The sequence below is a fragment of the Eptesicus fuscus genome, chromosome 6, assembly GCF_027574615.1.
Source record: "Eptesicus fuscus isolate TK198812 chromosome 6, DD_ASM_mEF_20220401, whole genome shotgun sequence".
Classification (NCBI taxonomy): domain Eukaryota; kingdom Metazoa; phylum Chordata; class Mammalia; order Chiroptera; family Vespertilionidae; genus Eptesicus; species Eptesicus fuscus.
The window spans coordinates 97,050,263-97,070,063 of NC_072478.1; positions in this window are offsets into that span (position 1 = coordinate 97,050,263).

Consider the following 19,801-nt stretch of genomic DNA (forward strand, 5'->3'; position numbering starts at 1 on the left):
TGGTGCTGACATGTGGTATGTTAACGAATTTACCTTTCCACAGAAAGGTTGCCTGTAGCCTTGGCTCCTAGGAGGTGATCTCTAGTCCCCTGGAATGTCCTGCCTATTAAGAGTATGTTTGTTTAGCTTGGGACCTTGGGTCACCCTGGACAGTCTAACTGTGTGATGAATGATAAAGGCTTTGGGTCATGTAGTATCTGCTTTACTTCTGGAGTGGCAGGAGACAAAGGTCAGGCAGTCAACCATGTCTGTGTGCTTGAGTTCCAATAAAGCTCTGTACATCAAGGCCTGGGGAGCGTCTCTTGTTATCATCGCTCTGTGTATATTGTCACACATCACTGCTGGGAGAGGTAACTCTATCCATGACTCCACTGGGAAGGATAAATGGACGTTCCAGATCTGGAAGCTCCCTGAACTCTGCCCCATGCATCTCTTCCCTTGGCCGACTCTGATCTGTATCCTTTTACCATCATAAAACATAACCATGATTATAACAGTGTTCAGTGGGTACTCTGAGCCCTTATAATGACCTGTTGACCTTGGGTTGGGCACCATTTCCCCTAACATCACACACATCAAAAGCACACAATCAATGTTAAGAGATGCTATAACATCACAGTCAAAGAGCTTTGAGGTTAAATACACCAGCTCTACCATGAACCAACTGTGTGATCTTAGGTAAGTTACTTAACTTCTCTGAGTTTCTGTTCACACAATAAGAATACTATTTTGTACTTTAAAGGGTTGTTGTGAGAAATCAGTAATACTGCTGTGCCAAGCTATTTTAGAACCTGAGGCAAAGGGGAAAAGCAATAATGCTAATTTAGTCTTTATATAAAATTTTGTTCATCATGGACATTTCAATAATATTCATTTCCCCCATAATTGCAATAGAATATTATTTATCTTCATTCCTAAGTTTATGATAGCCTCTCAAAGTTTATGTACCTGGGATGAGAGCTTTACTCACCTCACCTTAGTTTGGCCTGGTGAGGATTAACAGTAATAATGAAAGCAAATTACATAGCAAAGGGCCAGTATCATAGAGAACACTCAATAAATAATAGAATTATTGCTGAATTATTATTGATGTTGCTATTATTGATTTGAAGAAGACTTTGGAAATTTAGTGCTATATTAATGGGGATAAAAAATTATAACTATGACAAGGGATTGAACAGTATTTTCAACTTAAAAAGGAAACATCAGGAGTTTGTTTCCATACTAGTGACCTGGTGTATGGAAACATACATGATCTGTTCATATATAAGTACCCATAAAAACAAAATAAATGAACATAAGAGGGGAAGTTGGGAAATGGAAGGAGTACATGAAGTTTGAAAGGAAATTAATTAGAAGGTGGCGGGACTGGGCCAGATGGGCTGGGCATGCCCTGGAGCCAACCTCCCTCAGTCCCTCCCCAGCTTCTGAGGTGTCAGCAAGGTCCCTCCAGTAGGTGGGGTCCCTCGGCCTGGCCTGAAGGGATCGAGCCAGGCTGAAACCGGCTATCTGGCATCCCCTGAGGGGTCCCGGAGTACAGGGTGTGGAATGCAAATGCAAGTGTGCAGTAAACCAGATTTGGGGCTGACAGTACCCCAAGAACAACATAACCCACAGCTGAAGGTGGAATTGCACAGCCCTGCATGGAATCAGGCTCCTTCCTCTCTGGTTTCAGGGTGTGTCACCTGAGAACAGCTGCTGCCAAGTCACTGCAGCTCAGCAGCTCCTCCATTGAGCGTCTGCCCCCTGGTGGTCCGTGCATGTCATAGTCACTGGTCAGACAGTGGGAGGGACACTTAGCACATTAGCCTTTTATATAGATAGACAGATGCAGCCTGTGAAGACTGGACAGCGAGTGTGAGTGCTTATGCATTAGTGTTGTAACTTATGGCATGAACCATGGCAAGTGAGTAAGTGGAGGCTCTTTCTGAATGTTAGCCTTTATAAAAAGATGTCAAATTTGTAAAGATTGTCTTTAAAGAAATAGCATGTTCAGCATTCAAGAATGATCATGGAGTATGATACACTAGCTAAATGGATGTATCCTAAGGCTTTCTTTCAGTGTGGGCTTTGGCTATTGAAAACTCTCTGTGAGATGCAGTCACTGACTTCTGTACCCTAATAACGAGAGTAGAGGGGGCATAAATTACCTTGTGGTATCATTGTGGACATCATGGTCTTTGGCTCAAACTATATTTATAGGTGTTAGAGCTGTGACTTTTGAAACCAAATCCCTGACAAAAGGTCCTTTGGGGGAGATAAATAAAAAATAAATTGTTGGCATAGTATACAAAATAAATGTCTGGTCTTTGTGCCAGGTTCTTTGCACACAACTCCTACATGCTTAGAATTGCCCTCTTTTGTATGCTAGTGACATGACTCATGGGAGTCCTCTAGGTTGCGTCAGAATGTGGGTGCTGGTCACCCAAAATACCAACCAGGTGATTAAACTTTCAGCAATCCCCTACCCCAGGCTAATGTTTTAATAATTCATGTCTACATAATGAAACTTTGATAAAACTTCCTAAATGACAGGGTTTGGGGAGCTCCTGTATAGCATGCCTAGGGAGGATATTGAAGCTCTGCATGCCCCTTCCCCTTACCTAGTTCTAAGCATCTTTTTCATTTGCTTGTTCCTGTGTTATCCTTTATAATAAGCCAGTAAATGCAAGTAAAGTGTTTTCTTAGGTTCTATGAGTCAGTCTAGCAATTATAGAACCTGAAGAGGGGGTCGTGGCCAGACTTGTAGCCAATAGATCAGAAAAATACAGTGAGCCCCTGGGACTCCTGAGATTGGTATCTGAAGTGGAGGAGTCTCGTGGGACTGGGTCCTTAACCTGTGGGGTTGTACTAACTGCAGACTATTAGTGTCTGAGTTTAATTGTTGGCTACCCAGCTTGTGTCAGAGAAAGATGGACCTGCTAATATAATTTAGTTGAGGTTTTTCTTACAAATCCTTGCTGAATTTCTTTAAACAGTTTGTAGTTATACTAGTTTTACAGCTGCAGTAAACACAACTGGCTATGGCCAGGGCTTATCTCTTGTTTCCCTACTATTTCTGTGAACTCCCCGAAGTAGAAATAGCATTGCTCAAAGGCTTTACAACTTTAATAACTGATGAAATTCATGTAAATAAAATCACCACATTTTTTACTGTTGTATATAAATAACCAGTTTATTGGATAAGTTTTCCATCAATGATATTGGCATCATTTATGCCAAGATGAGATATGTCTGTTTCTAAAAGACCTATACAATCTGTTCGTGTATAAGTACCCATAAAAACAAAATAAATGAACATAAGAGGGGAAGTTGGGAAGTGGAAGGAGTACATGAAGTTTGAACCAGTGTTGCTCAAAATGTGGTGCTTGATCCAGCAAGTCTGCATCAGCTGTGAGCTTCGTAGGAATGTGTATTTATTGGTCACATTTCAATTTACAAAATTTGGACAAATGTGTTTTAACAGATTTCCAGGTGATCCTTATGCACAGTAAAGTTTGAGCACCACTATTTTCTACATGTGTTAATCACAAGTAAGTTAGGTGAGAAAGTTAGTGTTAACAGAAGCTCATATTATATGGGAGGGCGACCAGCATCCCAGCCTGTCTGAGACTGCAGTTTTCCAAGATGCCAGGACTTTCTGGGCCAACACTAGGTAAGTTCCAGGCAAACTGGGACAAGTTGCCCTTATGGCCAAATGATTCTGTGCCTGTTTTAAAAGCTACACTACCTTGCATTTTGTTTTATGTCTGTTGAATATCCTTTATTCTCTGACTGATTTTCCCCAGGCTCTGGGCATGGCCAAATTAATATGGCTAACTGGTGGGTCATAGATTTTGGGGAATTCAATAAGGTAGTTAGTTAGAGTTGACATTTTTTTCTCGATGTAACTGCTCGAGTGTGATTACACTTGAGTGTGTGATCCATAACTTGCTTCTGGACTTAATTCTTTTCCACTTCAATGTTATGTGAGCAATAGGGCTCAAAAAGACAGCGGCTAGGAATCATTTTAAAGTGCTCAGAAGTCACTTATTTATTTATTTTTTTCATTGTCTGCTTCTGTTTGCTCTAGTCCAGGTTATTATGAATGTCCCCTTTTGTTTTCTGATGGAGTAGATACCTTCTTTACGCATAAGTTTGCATTTATGTCAATGAGTCTCACATTTTCAAAGTGTTAGTTGGACATTGCTTTGAATTGCAGAGGCTGTGACAGCACTGTAAATGCCATTGAGAGCTGATTAATAGAATTACCAGCTACTAGTAATTATGAGCACCATGTTTATTTTGAGTGTGGTTTTATTTTAATGCACACTTTGAAAGCTTGTTTCTAAGGAAAGAGAATAGGAAATGTTCCAGGGAAATGAGTTTTATCTTTTGTGAAGTTCAAAGCAGGAACAAAACAAAACAAAGTATTTAACAATTTGTGTCTGTCTCTAATGAAATCTAATGGGTTAGTGGGTGTGTGTTTCTTCAAACATAATAACTCTGCACAAATTATTTGTTTTTAATGTCATAAAAACCCATGTTATATTACTTGGATTTCTTAAAGCTCTCACAATGAAGACTCAATTATGTTGCATTCACAAACAATTAGGTTTGACTATTTGGATGCAAACTACTGTTGCCAACATTTTGCAGAGTTTTTTTAACCAGTAGAAACATTGCGCTGTGTCTATTAAAATGCTCATTTTGTAAATCGTCTTTTCATGCGATTTAGGCTGTAGCACAAATGCTTCATCTCCTTTTCCCTTTGCAGCTAATTTTTCCCTGTTTATCCACACAATTTGTTTGATAAGTGCTATGAGTAATTTCTGAAATATGGGCTTTCTCTACTGACTCAATGACTCAAGTTCAGTGAACTTGAAAGCACAGTGAAATGGAGGAGTCATTTCCCAAGGCTCTAATATATCTAGTTGGTAGTTCCCAAAGGGTGCCAGGGTGTGTTTTCTGATCCATGAACCTCAATGGTACACTGTGATTTGAAGTTGGTCTTGCCCAGAAAGCAATGTATATGGACACATTAAAATAACAAAATCACAGTGTGTGGACAAAGGGTTCTGTGCTATTCTAGGTGACCTTTTAAGTAATCACATATGATGAAAATTAAGTATAGTGAAAAATTAATCAACAGAAATCTCTTAGGAAGGTGAGGTATTGGAGAACAGCATATAGGCATATCTCGGATACATTGGGGGGTTCGATTCCAGACCACGGCAGTAAAGCAAGTTTGTAATTGATTTGCTGGTGGAAGATCTTGCCTTCAAATGTTAAAAACTCAGTATCTGTGCTGTGCAGTAAAGTGAAGCGCAGTGAAACAGGATATACCCTCACTCTTGTTTCAAGGATAACACAGTCAGTTTTTCTCTCAATGATGGAAAGCTCATTTGTTTTTCGATTGAGCACCAGAAGAAATGCTTGGGTGATACCACTGGTCATCATGAGTGGAAAAATAATCTTAAGTAATATTAAGATAGTATTCAACATGGTGATCTAGGCCAACAACATGAGAAGCATGTGTTTTAGGACCACCTGAGGGAACAAGAGATTCAAGTCTCTCATCTCCCATCTCCTTCCCACTCTCTGCCCAACTGCATCCAGGACAATGGCAAGCAGACCCACCTCCTACTTCAATTGTCACTCATTCTCTCTCCTTTCCTTTGTGCCCCCATTGCTTTCTCATTTAATTATCACCACTAGCCTTGAAGAATTGGGTCTTTTTAAAATTTCCATTTGACAAATAAGCCTAGAAAAAGGCTTAATGACTCTCCCAGGGCCACTCAGAAAGTAAGTATTAGTGCCAGTATTTGAATCTAGGCTTCCTAACACTGAAGCGTTGTCTTTAACCTCTGTGCTATAATGTAAAACATGTCCACGAGTAGTCTGCATTTAATACCAAACCCGGGTTCGGCTGTCTGCTGCTTGGAAAGCCAATACTCGAGAGGCAGGTGCTGGTGTAAGGAAAAATGGTTTATTCAAGAGCTGGTAGCTTGAGAAGATGGGGGGTTTTCATCCCAAAGACCATCTTACTATCACAGTGGAGGCCGAGGGAGAGGGAAAACAGAATAAGAAGATCAAGGAGAGGGGGTTGAAAATTTCTCTATGTACACACCAGCAGAGTCTATTCTGATAAGGACTTCAAAACTGGTCAAGCAACGATGGTCTGGTTTTCGTCATCCTGGTTGGAGTCTATGTCTTTTGCAATTAATTCCTAGAATTCTTTTTTATTTTAAATATATTTTTTGTTGATTTCAGAGAGAAAGGGAGAGGGTGAGAAAGATAAAAACATCAATGATGAGAGAGAATAATGACCTGAAAACCTGACACCAGGGATTGAACCTGTAACCCGGGCATGTGCCCTGACCTGGAATCGAACCATGACTTCCTGGTTCAAAGGTCAATACTCAACCATTGAGCCACACCAGCTTAGGGCAGTTCTTAGGATTCTTATACAAATATGCTATTTATCTACAAACTACATATTAGAGCCAGAATTTACATAAACAATGTCGAGAGAATGGTGAAGTGGCAATGTGAGGATGGAGTAACCTAGCACACCAAAATGTACATCCAGTGAGAATTATGTCACTCAGAGACTGTCACTCCTTTTGCTGCAATGGTCTTTCCTGTTTCTGCCTTAGCACTTGACTCCTTTCATTCTGTCTCCTAAACCCTTGGGACTAGGTTTCCAATGTCACACCTTTGCAATTGAGAGCCAAGTTTTGACACTACTATGGCTCTGATATTGGTTGAGCAAAAATTTTTTCATAGCCTTTCCCAAGTTTAAACCATTGATTGAATGAAGGTCTTATCCACTTAGCTTTGTTCAGTGATATATACCATACCCGATTGTTAGTGTGGATATTGAAGGGATGAATTCACTTGTAGTTTACATGAAGTTGGAACAAATTGAACTGACCAAGATCTTTCAGTTATGTCAATGTTACCCACAGACACTTTTATGTGTCCTATGAATTTTGTAAGCACAAAACCCACTTTGAAGTTTTCCCTGGCACAATTGAGCATGTGTGTCTGCTGTCCTTATCTAAGTACTGCTTTCTAAGACAGTCTCCCAACACAAATGTATTTGATTTTATATTGCCTTTGGGGGTTTATAATGTAAGATGCATGAATGCAATAATCCATAAATTGCAATATAAGCTTCAAAGTCCTCAGTGAGCTTTCAGGGGATTGCAATAGCCACTCAAACAAATTCTTAGGGCTTCATGATATACCAGCTTTTTGCTTCATTTCAAAATCTTTTTTTTTTTAAAGAAATGAAAATTTACTAACCTTTCACTCAACACAAAATAATGTTGGGATTCCAGTTCATTTATATTCAGCTGAGGTAACATATTTATTCAGGTGCCCGATGTAGAGTGTTAATGGATTAAAGTATATGGACAAAGTGGGCGATTGTACTGTAAATGTTACTTAAGTGAATTTGGCCTGCAAGGGTATTATTGATTTATTTTATCTAATTTGGTTTGTATTGCAATTCAAGCTCAAGACTGAGGGTTGAAGTCATCTGTCTTCTATAGGTGAAATGACTTCAAGTCACAAGGGAACTAAACTAAGTGAATAGGAAGTCTCTTCCTTTGAGGAAACAAAGAACGTGGAGATATTTTCCGGGGAGGGGGTTGTTGTGGAGAAGGAAGTGTTCTCTTCCCAAGGACACTAGGAAATCACATTCCACCAGGAAGAAAACATGCAACCACCACTCAGTGAAACATTTTGATTTCCCCGTCAATATTACAGCAATATCCTCTTAATAGCTGAAGAGTGGTACTTTGCAAAGCCAGGGATGGAGCTTAGTGATGTTGTAAATCAGTGGAACAGGAAGAAAGGTGCCTTTTTTGCTGATGTAAAAGCACCCTATTGAGCACTTCATGTTCACTTCCTCAGTTCCCCAAGTGTTCGGGCTTAGGAGTGGCTGGTACACACAGGAGAGCAACCTTCCCCCAGTCGTTTCCTTTCTTTTTTGAAGCTGCTATGAAATCGCTGAATACTAAATCTGTTGTTGAATGACTGAGCACAAATGATGAAAAATATAAATTGTTTAGTGCCATTAAACTATGATGAGGATACCATAATGGCTCTACTCCCCCCAATTTTTATTTTTTTATTAGGTTTTATGTTTATTAGTTAGGAAATAATATTTATTGCTGTGTACTGGAAACATGTGTTAAGAGCGTTGTATACATTATCTCCTGAAATTTTCAGAACATTTTTCTTTGGTAGGTAAATTATTAATAGTTTCATTTTATATGTAAGGGAATTAAAGTTAAGAAAGGATGATAACTTTCCAAAAACACTGCAGTTACTGCAGGGCGAAGCCAGTATCTGATACCTGTTAGGTCTGACTTGAGTCTCTAAGTGATAATGTATTCTCAGGTAGACAGGTAGCACTCCTGATCATAACTTAGTCTGCCTCTTAACCTCTAGAATTTGATGTAACATATTTTATTTCAAGACTATAAGGCTGCCTGGCTGGTATAGCTCAGTGGATTGAGCATTGTCCCATGGACCAAAGGGCCCCGGGTTTGATTCCCAGTTAGGGCACATGCCTGGGTTGTGGGCTCGATTTCTGGTGTGGGGTATGCAGGAGGCAGCATATCGATGTGTCTCTCTCATTTATGTTTCTTTCTCCTTCTCCCTTCCTCTCTGAAATCATAAAAATATATTTTAAATGGCTAGAAAACAGTTGTAATCCCCCAAATTATTATACCTTGAATTCATGATGATTATAAAGAAAAATAAGGCATTAAAGATGAAAAAGTAAAGTTGTCAGAAAGCAAACAACTTTGGTACAATTTATTCATTTGGGTCCTCTGACATATGCTTGTGAAACAAGGAAGGATACATATCTTCTTTCAAAGATAGGGAAATTGAGGCCTGGGGAGACTTGGTGATCAATCAGAGGCCACCTGGGCGACCATAGCAGTTTGTCATGGGAAAGCAATACAGCACACCTATATTTGTCCCCTGGCTCCTCTTCTTCCAGAGTTGCAAAGAGATCTATTAATTAAGCAAAAACAGCCAGACAGCTCCCCAGGAGCCTTTGGATATGAAGTCTCTAATGACTCCATGCAGAATGTCTCAGACCTGAAACATCTGTTCTGGAGGTACAGTCAGCTTCCATTTCCCAGTCCCAAGTTAACAACTTACTTCCTTCCCTTTTATTTTTTTAACTGCATAGCAGCTGTCCACGTATTTCAGAGGACAGACCTCGGTTTAAACCTCAGCCAGAGAATGTTATGTAGAAAGCGCTCCACACTTCACTATATGTGCTAATTAGAAGCTTCTTACACAAGCGCATGCATTCATATATACACTGATGAGTTTTCAGTTGCCAAATAGCTCCAGTGAAAAAGCCAGAAAAGTAAAAATACTAATCTAATGAATATTAACGTTTATTTTTATGCAAGCTTGGGTAACTTTTAGCATTGTTTTGGTTTGGAGAAATGATTTGCATGGGCAATGCATTTGGTTTTGGGGACTTTTGAAATACTATTTTTCGGAAAAGAAAGACAGTTTTTTGTGGTTTTGTTTTGTTTTTCTTTTTTTTTTTTTAACTCATTTTTTACAGAGAGGAAGGGAGAGGGATAGAGAGCTAGAAACATCGATGAGAGAGAATCATCGACTAGCTGCCTCCTGCACACCCCCTACCAGGGATGTGCCTGCAGCCAATGTACATGCCCTTGACCGGAATCGAACCTGGGACCTTTCAGCCCACAGACCGACTCTCTATCCATTGAGCCAAACCGGTTTCGGCTCTTTTGTTTTGTTTTTATTGAGAGGCATCTAACCAGATACTTGGAGTTAAAGACCAGAAGTGAGATAATCCCAAGGTCACACATTTACAAGACCTAAGGGAAAGAATGAAGAGCATCAAGGAAAAGATCCAGGTAGCATGATTTCTCTGCAACATGGGGTCCATTTGTCTCCAAAGCCAGCCCTACAACTAACAAAGATCAGCCACCCAGTTCCCTTTCTGTTGTGTCCCTCCAGTGAAGGACAGCAGGTAAATGTCAGTCTCATTTCTTCCACCAAAATTTAATTTCATGTAGTGTTCTTTTCAAAACTTTTATTTCTTTTCTCCCACTTTCTTTTACTCTTCCCTCATTAGACACATAAATACACATATGTATTTATCCATCCATCCATCCATCCATCCATCCATCTAGTATGTACTGAGGCCTACTATTTATTGCTCAGGCACTGTTTGGGGCCTCTGAAATAAGACTGAGATCACCGTCTTAGGTAGCTCACAATCTTGTGGGAGAACAATATAATTAAAAAGCAAATAAGTCTATAATAAAGGTAATTATGAGTAGAAAGAACTATTAGACTGTAAATATGATAACATGATAAAGAGTAATTGGGAGGAACAGGGGTCCTCGGGATACAAGGTTGATCATGAAAAGGCCTCCCCAATGAGATGAGTTAAATTATCTGACTGATGGGAAGGGGTTAACCCTGCAATGCTTTGAGAAAAGGATCTTCTAGGAAGAGAGGGGAATAAGTGCAATAGCCTTAAGACCAGGACAGAAGGTCCCAGAGTTAGAGTATAACAATCATAAGTAACAGAGTGATCATAAGATAAGGCCAGGGAAGTGGACTGGAGCTAACACACGCCGAATCTTGTAGATCATAAATAAAGCAGTTGCATTTCATTCTTTATTTAAATTGTAGTGCAATTTTCGACATAACATATATGTGGTGAGCATTGCACCAATTACTTCACAGAAGCTATTTAAAGTACCTATAAGGAATGCAACAATATTCCTGTTCTATGGATAAGAAAACAAGGTCTCAGAGGTTAAATAAATTTCCCAAGGCTATATAGATAGGAAGAGATGGAACCAAGATTCCAGGCAGCTCTAACTCCACAGCCTGAGCCCTTGTTCACTCTCCCCGCTTACTCCACTTCTCCTAAGTCCTGTTTTCCAGAGCTAGTTGGCACGTTGTGCACATAGTGCAGGTGAAACAAACAAACAAAAAAGCAAATATCTTCTGAAATAGGAGGCCTGACATCCTGCTGGTCCAAAGAAACTGTGTATGCAGAAGAGTAGTCATTAAGAACGGCACTTAATTGTAATTGGGTTCTGACTGGTCTCTGCTAAATTGCCTCCTTTATTTGATTAAACATTCTTTATCGCAGCGAGATGGAAAATTTTCATGATGTCAGGAAGTCTTCGTTTTATATATATGTGTCTGTATATTCACATATATAGTCATATGTATGTTATATATGAGTATATAACTCACATCCATATGCCGGGGGGAGGGGGGCAAAAGTAGTTTTCCAGTTGTTCGTATGAGGCATAACACAATAATTAATAACAAAATAACAACATAATAATAATAAGTTGTATGTTTCACATATAACTAAAAACCTCCTTTTGTCCCATACCATATTCTTGTATATGAGTTATATATAAGGAACATTGCATTAAAAAATGGTCATAGAGATATTTCTTTGACATGCTCTTCCAGAACCTTGCAATAAGAGGAAGACTTTATTTCTTCTCTTCTTAAAGTGGAAGGCCACTGATATTCTCTCAAGGACTAGAATGTACCAGAAGAGTTGCAGTAAGACCTCTGAAATTAGGCAATGAAATATGAGCTCTTTCTGTCTCCCTCACTGTCTCTCTCCCTCTCTCCTCCTCTGCTCTCCCTCTCCTCTCTCTTTCTTTTTTCTCTCCTTCCCCTTTGAACTGAGCAATCATATTTTTGGGACCCCCAGGCCACATGGAGAGGCCATATGTAGTTGTTTCTGCTTCTGGCCTCAGTTAAGGACCGCCACAGATCACTGCCAGAAATGTCCGGGAATGAGTTTTCACATAAGTCCAGCCTCCTGCCTTCAAACCACCCCAGGTGATGTTGCGTGGATGAGAAACAAGCTATCCCATTAGGTTTTGCCCAAATTGCAGATCTGTGAGCAAAGTAAATGTTACCATTGTTTTAATTCACTTTTTTTAGAGTAACTTTTATGCAACCACAATAACTGAAACACACATATAGACATTCTCTAAACTAAGCATACATAAGAAATAAAAGTGGCTTTTATGAGACTACTCCACAGCAGAGAGATGCTCTAGTTATTTGATGAAAAGGGTTATTGTCGAAGTTAGACCCTGATTTGAACTAACTCCATTTCTTACTAGGAGTGGCCTTCAGTAGGCTAGTTATCCTATCTGGGAATCATTTTCTTGGTCTATTAAGTCCAGATAATAATGGCTCCTATTACACAGGACTGTTGTCAAAGATAAATAGGATGCTTACATATGTTTTAGCACAGTGGCTGGTGCATAATAGCTGCTCAGTAATTGTCACTATAAAATAAAATTTAAAATTATTGTTATTATTCAACCACTGGGCATGATTCCAGTTTACTGCCTTCATCTTTTCCCCTGGGAATTCACTTGAAAAGATTTTAACTTTGCCACCCAAGTAGTACTATTATCTAAATAGTTTCTGAAGCATGTGGAACGGAGAGCTATGGATAATTACAGGTCACCTGATGGGACCCAAGAGAAGATGTTTTACATGTTAAGGGGGAAACATTTGCTGAATGAAAAAAAATGAATGAATGAATGAATGAAGACATCCATATTGAAGGTTTCTGAAAACTCCATTATTAGAGAATTAGCAAGCATGTGATTCAGCCCATAGGTCACCTGTGTATTTATCTATACCTATAACTATATCTATTCCTATGTCTATGTCTATGTCTATGTTTATGTCTATGTCTATGTCTAATCTATGTCTATGTCTATATCTTTATGTTAGGTGTATACAGAATGCAAAATTGGGTGTCAAGAAGATATTTGAACAAAAAATATCTTGCCTAGAGAAAAGCAGGTGGAATTTGCCTCTTCCACATTTTTGTGCCAAGCCAGATAATTTACTTCTCACCTGGGAACAATTTCCTTCCCGCAGCCATAATGTGAGTTTCGCCACAGCCGTGGAGCTAAAGCTCAAGTCAAAGTGGAGATTGCAGCATCACTTGCTGGGAAATGACTTTTCAGTTTGGTTCTGTGTCCTTTTGTGGCAGCTTTCTTATTTGTGTTTAAGAACATGTCTGTGGAGAGGGGCACATCTGTTACTGAGTGGATAAATGGAATACGGTAGGATTTTTTTCTGGATGTGGACTTAAATTCCTGGACTCTTTAGCTGTCCCAATGCATGCATTCTGACTTCTATTTTTTCACCGAAAAGTAGTGGCTGCGTCTGGATGTGTGAATTATACATTTGAGTTACAGTGTTTAACAGAAACCTACGTTTCATTTTTATCTCCTGCACCTACAATTCTGAGATAACCTGGCTTACCTGTACAATGCTGGTATCTTCCAGATTCTCTATTTCTTTTCTTCAAAATTTTCCATTCTTAGCACCATTCAGTGAGACTGGAAAATAAAAAACATTACTCTCTGCATTGCCTTCTCATATGGGTGCTTTTTTCTTCTGACATTGACACTTCATAAGAAGAGCAGAGTTTTGTAAGTTCGATTCTTATAGACAAAGATCAGGATGGCATTAAACTAGGGTTAGAAGGAGGAACATGTACTTTTTTTTTATGCCAAAATAATGCAAAAAGTCACTAAAGTTCTCCAATGCTGCATCGGAGGCCTTAATAACAGCCTCTAATTTCAAATGCAATGGAGACAGTGGTATACAGCATAGATGGAGGAAACGCCTCAGGCATGCATGATTATGTTATCCTAGTCACAGAAACTAAAATATGATAGAGAGAAAAATGTTTTCAAACATGGCCTGTGAGTAAGTAAAGGAGGGTTACAGAGTGTGATTGGATGTTTGTCTTTCTCCTGCAATCCTTTACCCAATCCGTGCATGATCTATTCACTAGACAATTAGAGATGTATTCCTCTTTATATCCAAGACATTTTAGTCCTTGGAGTCTCCTTTTTAGATATATTTTTTTTATCTATTTCACAGAGAGAAAGGGAGTGGGAGAGAGAGATAGAATCATCAATGATAAGAGAGAATCATTGATCACCTGCCTCCTGCACACCCTTACTGGGGATCCAGCCCACAACCTGGGCATGTGCCCTGACTGGCAATCAAACCATGACCTCCTGGTTCATAGGTCAACACTCAACCTCTGAGTCACACCAGCTGGACTGGAGTCTCCTTTTGCTAAGAAAATACATGTACATGTGAACTACCAAATGATATCTCCTATTAAAGTCTTTACAGAGGTTAGTTCATCTACAGTTGCAAAGGCTCCAAGAATAAGAAAAGTTGTAGAGGCCTCCAAGAATAAATTTCACGTGCTGGAAAGAAAGAACATGAGTCTCGAAGACAGAGATCCATGCTTAGCATCTAGGAGTGACTTGAAAACCTTGCTAGTCCCAGGTTGCTCAAGTGGGAGAGTCAGTGACAAAAGAGAAGCTATTACACAACAATATTTGAGGTCTTCCTGTCCTCACCTGACCCTTCAGGAGTAAAGATAAGTGGGAGAAACTGCTTTACTATACAGAGTCTGGCAGTAAGCAGAGCAGAAAGAAAGAAGAAAACAACAACAACAAACCAAAGCAACAGCACCAACCATAATCTAAAGAAAGGTTGGACACCCTTCCTTTAGGTTTAAAACGTGTTACTGGAATGCAGTCACACCCATTCATTTAAGTTGTTCTGTGTTGCTTTCCAGTAGGTGACAGAGTTGAACAAGTGTGACAGAGGTCTGGCTCACAAAGGCTATAATAGTTTCTCTTTTAAAAAATGTTTGCAATCCCTGCTCTAAAAAATCTGGAGTAGCTGTGTTTCCTTACATGATATATCAAGCCTTGGGATCAGCAAATGGTAACCCATAAAAGCCTCCTAGGAATTGTTTGATGATCACAGGACATATGGAAAATGCAAAATGCATTTCTGGGATTCCTCATTGGCAGCAACTGTGAAGTCATATATGGTTTCTCTCATTTTTCTTCTAATAATTACCAGATTAAATATCAGTCAAACCTGCTGGACTCATTGAATAGTTATTGAGATCTTTTCTCATATTTTCACTTCCGTCAATCCCTGTCCAATAGTTTCCAATAGTTACCATTTTTTTCCCCACCATTTTCTTGAAAACTCTTTGAGCTGCTGCTAACCTCACACTTAAAAACACAGTGTGATATTCTGTGTTTTATCTGTGCAGAGGGGCCAACTATCATTCACCTGTTGAGTGTTGACATGAGTCAAATCTCTACACCAGAATATAAAATTAAAGGCTAGAAAAATAGCTCATATTGGCTGAAGGCAGAAGACATGCTGAGAGCATGAAAATTTTATACTTAATAAACTTTTATAAGGTGTGTGTGTGTGTTTGTGTGTGCGTGTGTGTGTTTCTGAGGAAAAGAGAGACTGATTATGTATTCAGAATAGTCATGATATAATGAATCACTGGAGCATGGGATACTCTTAATGCACTGGGATTTTGATGGAAAGCAGATTTTGAAAGGTTTTGCTGAAATTTATCAATGAGATTATCTCTATTTCTTGGGGGACCACAGATTTAAATGGCTTTTCAATTATTTTGGTTGCTGGGCTGGGATAATTTGAATATGTTCCATACACCGACGAGGCAACAAGTTAGCTGGACTTTTTGCAGGTTGCCTGTGTCAAATGGGGATAAGGTCTGAATATATAGGGGTCTTAGTGGAACCATCTCAGATAAGATAAGTGAGAGCAATAAGTAAACTCTGCTTGTCTTAACACTGTCTATTAGTTTCGTTACTATATTTACTATATTGTCATGGCTAACAGTCAGGTTTCCAATATAACCTTGAATTAGCCTGAAGTGGTTGTATTTCATTTCAATCATCTCCTCTTCCAAAGACCACTGATAGTTTTCTGATCAAAAATTTTGTCACCCATAGAGCTAGGACTTGAAAATCACACACTATAGGCCAACAAAAGGAAAAAGGACAGCATTTCCCATTTCTGACATGAATTCACGTTGTCTTTTGAAAATTTAAGCCTTAGGATACATTATGTACTTTCTTCCTTGCACCTGGTCATACACCTTTTAGTAAATGCTTGCTGTTAAAATGATAAATGGATGCTATTAAAACACTTTAATGCATAGTGCACCAAAAGTGCCCACTTAAAGGCTAGTTTCCCTTCAAATTTTTGAAGAAGATGCCTTCTCAGCTTTTCTTTCTTGGCACAATTCTTAAGAGAATGGGAATATCTCTATGCCTGTGTTCCTCTCGGGGTCCACAAGAGATAATGGCATATTCCTGTAAAAGCTTCAAGTGGCTTTAATTAGATATTCTTAGTTGGTAAACAGCTCACCTCTTCCTCTTCTCCCTTCATTTCCAAAGGGTTGTGAGTTTCCCAGAAGGATTGTTTGTATGTCGAGCTCCCTAAATTGACTTTTCCTGTCCATTGCTTTCAGAGATGAGATTCTGTAGTGCATGTGGTATCTGGGTGAAAACTGTGTGATCTCACACATTTAAAAAAAATTCTAAAATTTTATATTAAAAAAGCAAAACAAATTTTGGAAAAAGCCAATTAAAAAAATCATTGGTTGCTGCAGCTGGTTTGGCTCAGTGGATAGAGTGTCAGCCTATGGACTGAAGGGTCCTGGTTTCAATTCTGGTCAAGGGTAAGTAACTAGTTTGCGGGCTGGATCTCACGCCCCAGTCGGGGCACATGCGGGAGGCGACCAATTGATATGTCTCTCTCACATTGATGCTTATCTCTCACTGTCTCTCTCCTTCCCTTCCATTCTCTCTAAAAATCAATTGGAAATATTTGTTGGGGGGAAAAAATCAATGATTAACACAAATTTTCCTTGTTTTAAAATACATAGAACCCCAGCTCATTTATGAGGATAAAGGCTTTGCAAATAACCACAGATTTACTTGTATGTTCTTGAAATTCCTTTGCTCCTTGATACATAGGTGTTTAAATGTATTCATTATATCAAGTTATCAGATAATCAAATTTAGGGATTTTATACATTTTGAAAGTTTACTACTTTTTCTTGAACATCATAGCCATTTCCCCTTAAATAGTAGAGTTATTTTATCACTTTTAAACAAATACAATTTTGGAATCCCCAAATGAAGAGATCGTCATTATAGTCTTAGTTACTATGTAAAACATAGAAAGTAAATGTTCATTAGAGACACACTAGTTAATAGTCTTAATTAGGCATTTAAAAGCTGTTTGGTATTTGTGTCTCACATTTACGCTTACTTGAATGCTATTCCAAAATCTATGTACAGTTCTCTCACTGATCTGATAAACGGAGTCCAAAATGATAATTCATGTAAAAAGTGTAGCTTTTTTCATGGAAACAAAAGTTTTTACTTTATTTCACAAAATTTTTCCATTTTGCTGAGGAAAATATATGAAAGATCCCTAAAAAATGACAACAATTAGTTTTCGTGACCAAAGGCCTGAACCTTATATAGTTTTTACTTCCTCTTCAAATTTATGCTGTACTTCTCCACGTCAGTTTTAATTTGCTAGTAGCACAACAAAGGAATTAGTTTTCTGTTCACATCTTCCCTATGTGCCTGAATAGCAATGCACTAGCAATAACTTCTTACCTTTCTGACAACTGCCATTGCCAAGGGTAGGCTATTTAGAAGTTGGTACAAAGTGAAAATAAATACCTAGTTTCCCACAGGCAGTCCTCTGAAATCCCGTCTGTCATTCGTAATTTCTCTGGCATTATTCAGTGGTTATGATTTATCACCTCGCCCATGCATGAGTCAGCCGCAAAATCTCTATGACTCAATGGCACATAACAAAAGCAATCAGGAAAGTAACATTCGAATGAAGGGTTTGAACAAGATTTCATTAACTTAAAGAACTAAGGCATAATAACTCCCCCAACTTTTTAAAATCTTACAAGGTCAGCATTTCGGTTCTTTCTCTTCATTAGTTAATACCTTGATATGTGGGGTAGGGAATACCTATCAATTAGAGACAAACAAATATGGATTTATGGAAGGTAACAATATGGACTTATTCTTATTTTGCATTTAATTTTATATTTCCCCACCCTGTTTAGAATAGCCTTTTCCTAATCTTGCAAATACATTTCCTATTGCTTTCGAATTTTCTTGCTACCCACCTGTTTTTTTCCTAGGTGGTAAGTTGGTAGCAAAATGCATTTATTCTTTCAATCAATATTTTCTCTGAGCCTGAATTTTGTGTCAGGCATTGTGTAAGATAATGGGATTGAAACAATGAGCGATGCAGACATGACCCCTCCCTCTCAAGGAAATTTCAGTCTGGTGAAGTGGGTCATATTTACTTTTCTAGGCTCAGTGCCATTAACCTTGAAAGGGAAAATGCCCATTTTCAAGTCATAAAGAATATATCCTATACAAACAATTTGACTTTGTCACACTTGAATATTTATTTCAAACTACAGCTATCCTCGTATGGAAAAGGAAGACAAAAATTGGCCTATTGACAGCAGTATAACCGGCCATCTGGGTATCTGACCCTTTTAGCCCTGTGGACTCTCTAGTTTGATAGTTTATACAACATGCTGCTTCCTCATTTTGAAAATAATATTTAACCTCTTTTGAGCTAAGGAGAGAAGTATTGGGTGAAGTTCTTAGAAAGTTTCACCAATGAAACTCAATTCATCTGTTTTAAGTATCATCTATCAGTATTGGCTGGGAATCTTGATATGCTTGTCATTGAATCTAAGAGAGATGGAGAAAGAAAAGATAGTTTTCAGGAATAAGTCAGTATTATTCATGGAAACATGACTTAAACACAAATTCAAAGAGAAGATGAACTCTCTGCAAACAAAACTGTGGTTATTCACTTTTTTGTTAGCAGCACCTGAGCTGAAGTAAAAAAAAAAAATGGTAATAGTAATATTGTCATTATTTATTGAAAGCACACTGAGTGTCAAACATTGTGCAGACAATTGAGTGAGAAGTTCGGGTGAGAGGAGTCTTTATTGTACACAGATAGACAGGCATAGTACATAGACAATTAGCTAATAAAACCTACAGAAGTTAATATACTAATTTTGGACAAAATTGTTCCAGCTTTCTGGTCCTCAGGAGAAAAAGACACCAAACGTGAAGAGAATAGAGACAATACTTTGGGATGGTTTGTAACTTCTTGACTATAAGAGTAAATATAGCCAAGAACTCAACAGGAATTTGGTTAAGAAGAACTAGGAAGTCCTAGCACAGCCAGGCCAAGCATGTTCCATTCTTGGTTGGCCCAAGAATAGGTCACCACCTAATGGAAATAACAAGGAAAACACAGCAGATAAAGTAAACAGTAATTTTTGGTGTAGATACATCTCGCTGTATCTTTAAGAAAAGTCCGGAGAAGAATCTAGAATGCAGTTAAGAATAAAGTCATGAAGAGAAAATCCAACTTAGATATACAAGTGTTAACTTGAGACTAAACACTAGAAGAATATTTCTGGTACTGACCAAGTGCTGTTTTTCTCACTTCTCTGGTTGAGGTGAGTATGGTGCATTAAATCATGCAACTATTTTTCTAAGTGGCCTTGCTCAATATACTCCTGGGTTGGAGCTTAGGAAGAAAGTTTAGGAAAGAGAAACTTGAGATTGGGGAAAATCTGATGTATTTGCTTTTTGGTGTGTTGGGGATGCCGGGGTTCTTTTCCCAGCCTTACAAAGGGTTCAGCGTTCTAGAGAAAGGGGCTGCGCGTAGATGATTGAAGAGTCCAGATAATTTTGAAAGGCATTGGGGGTCAGAGGAGCTTCAGCTGAATGAACTAAAGACTCTCCCTTGTCTAAGGACCCCGTGGTATTTATTTAACACAATTTGTCCT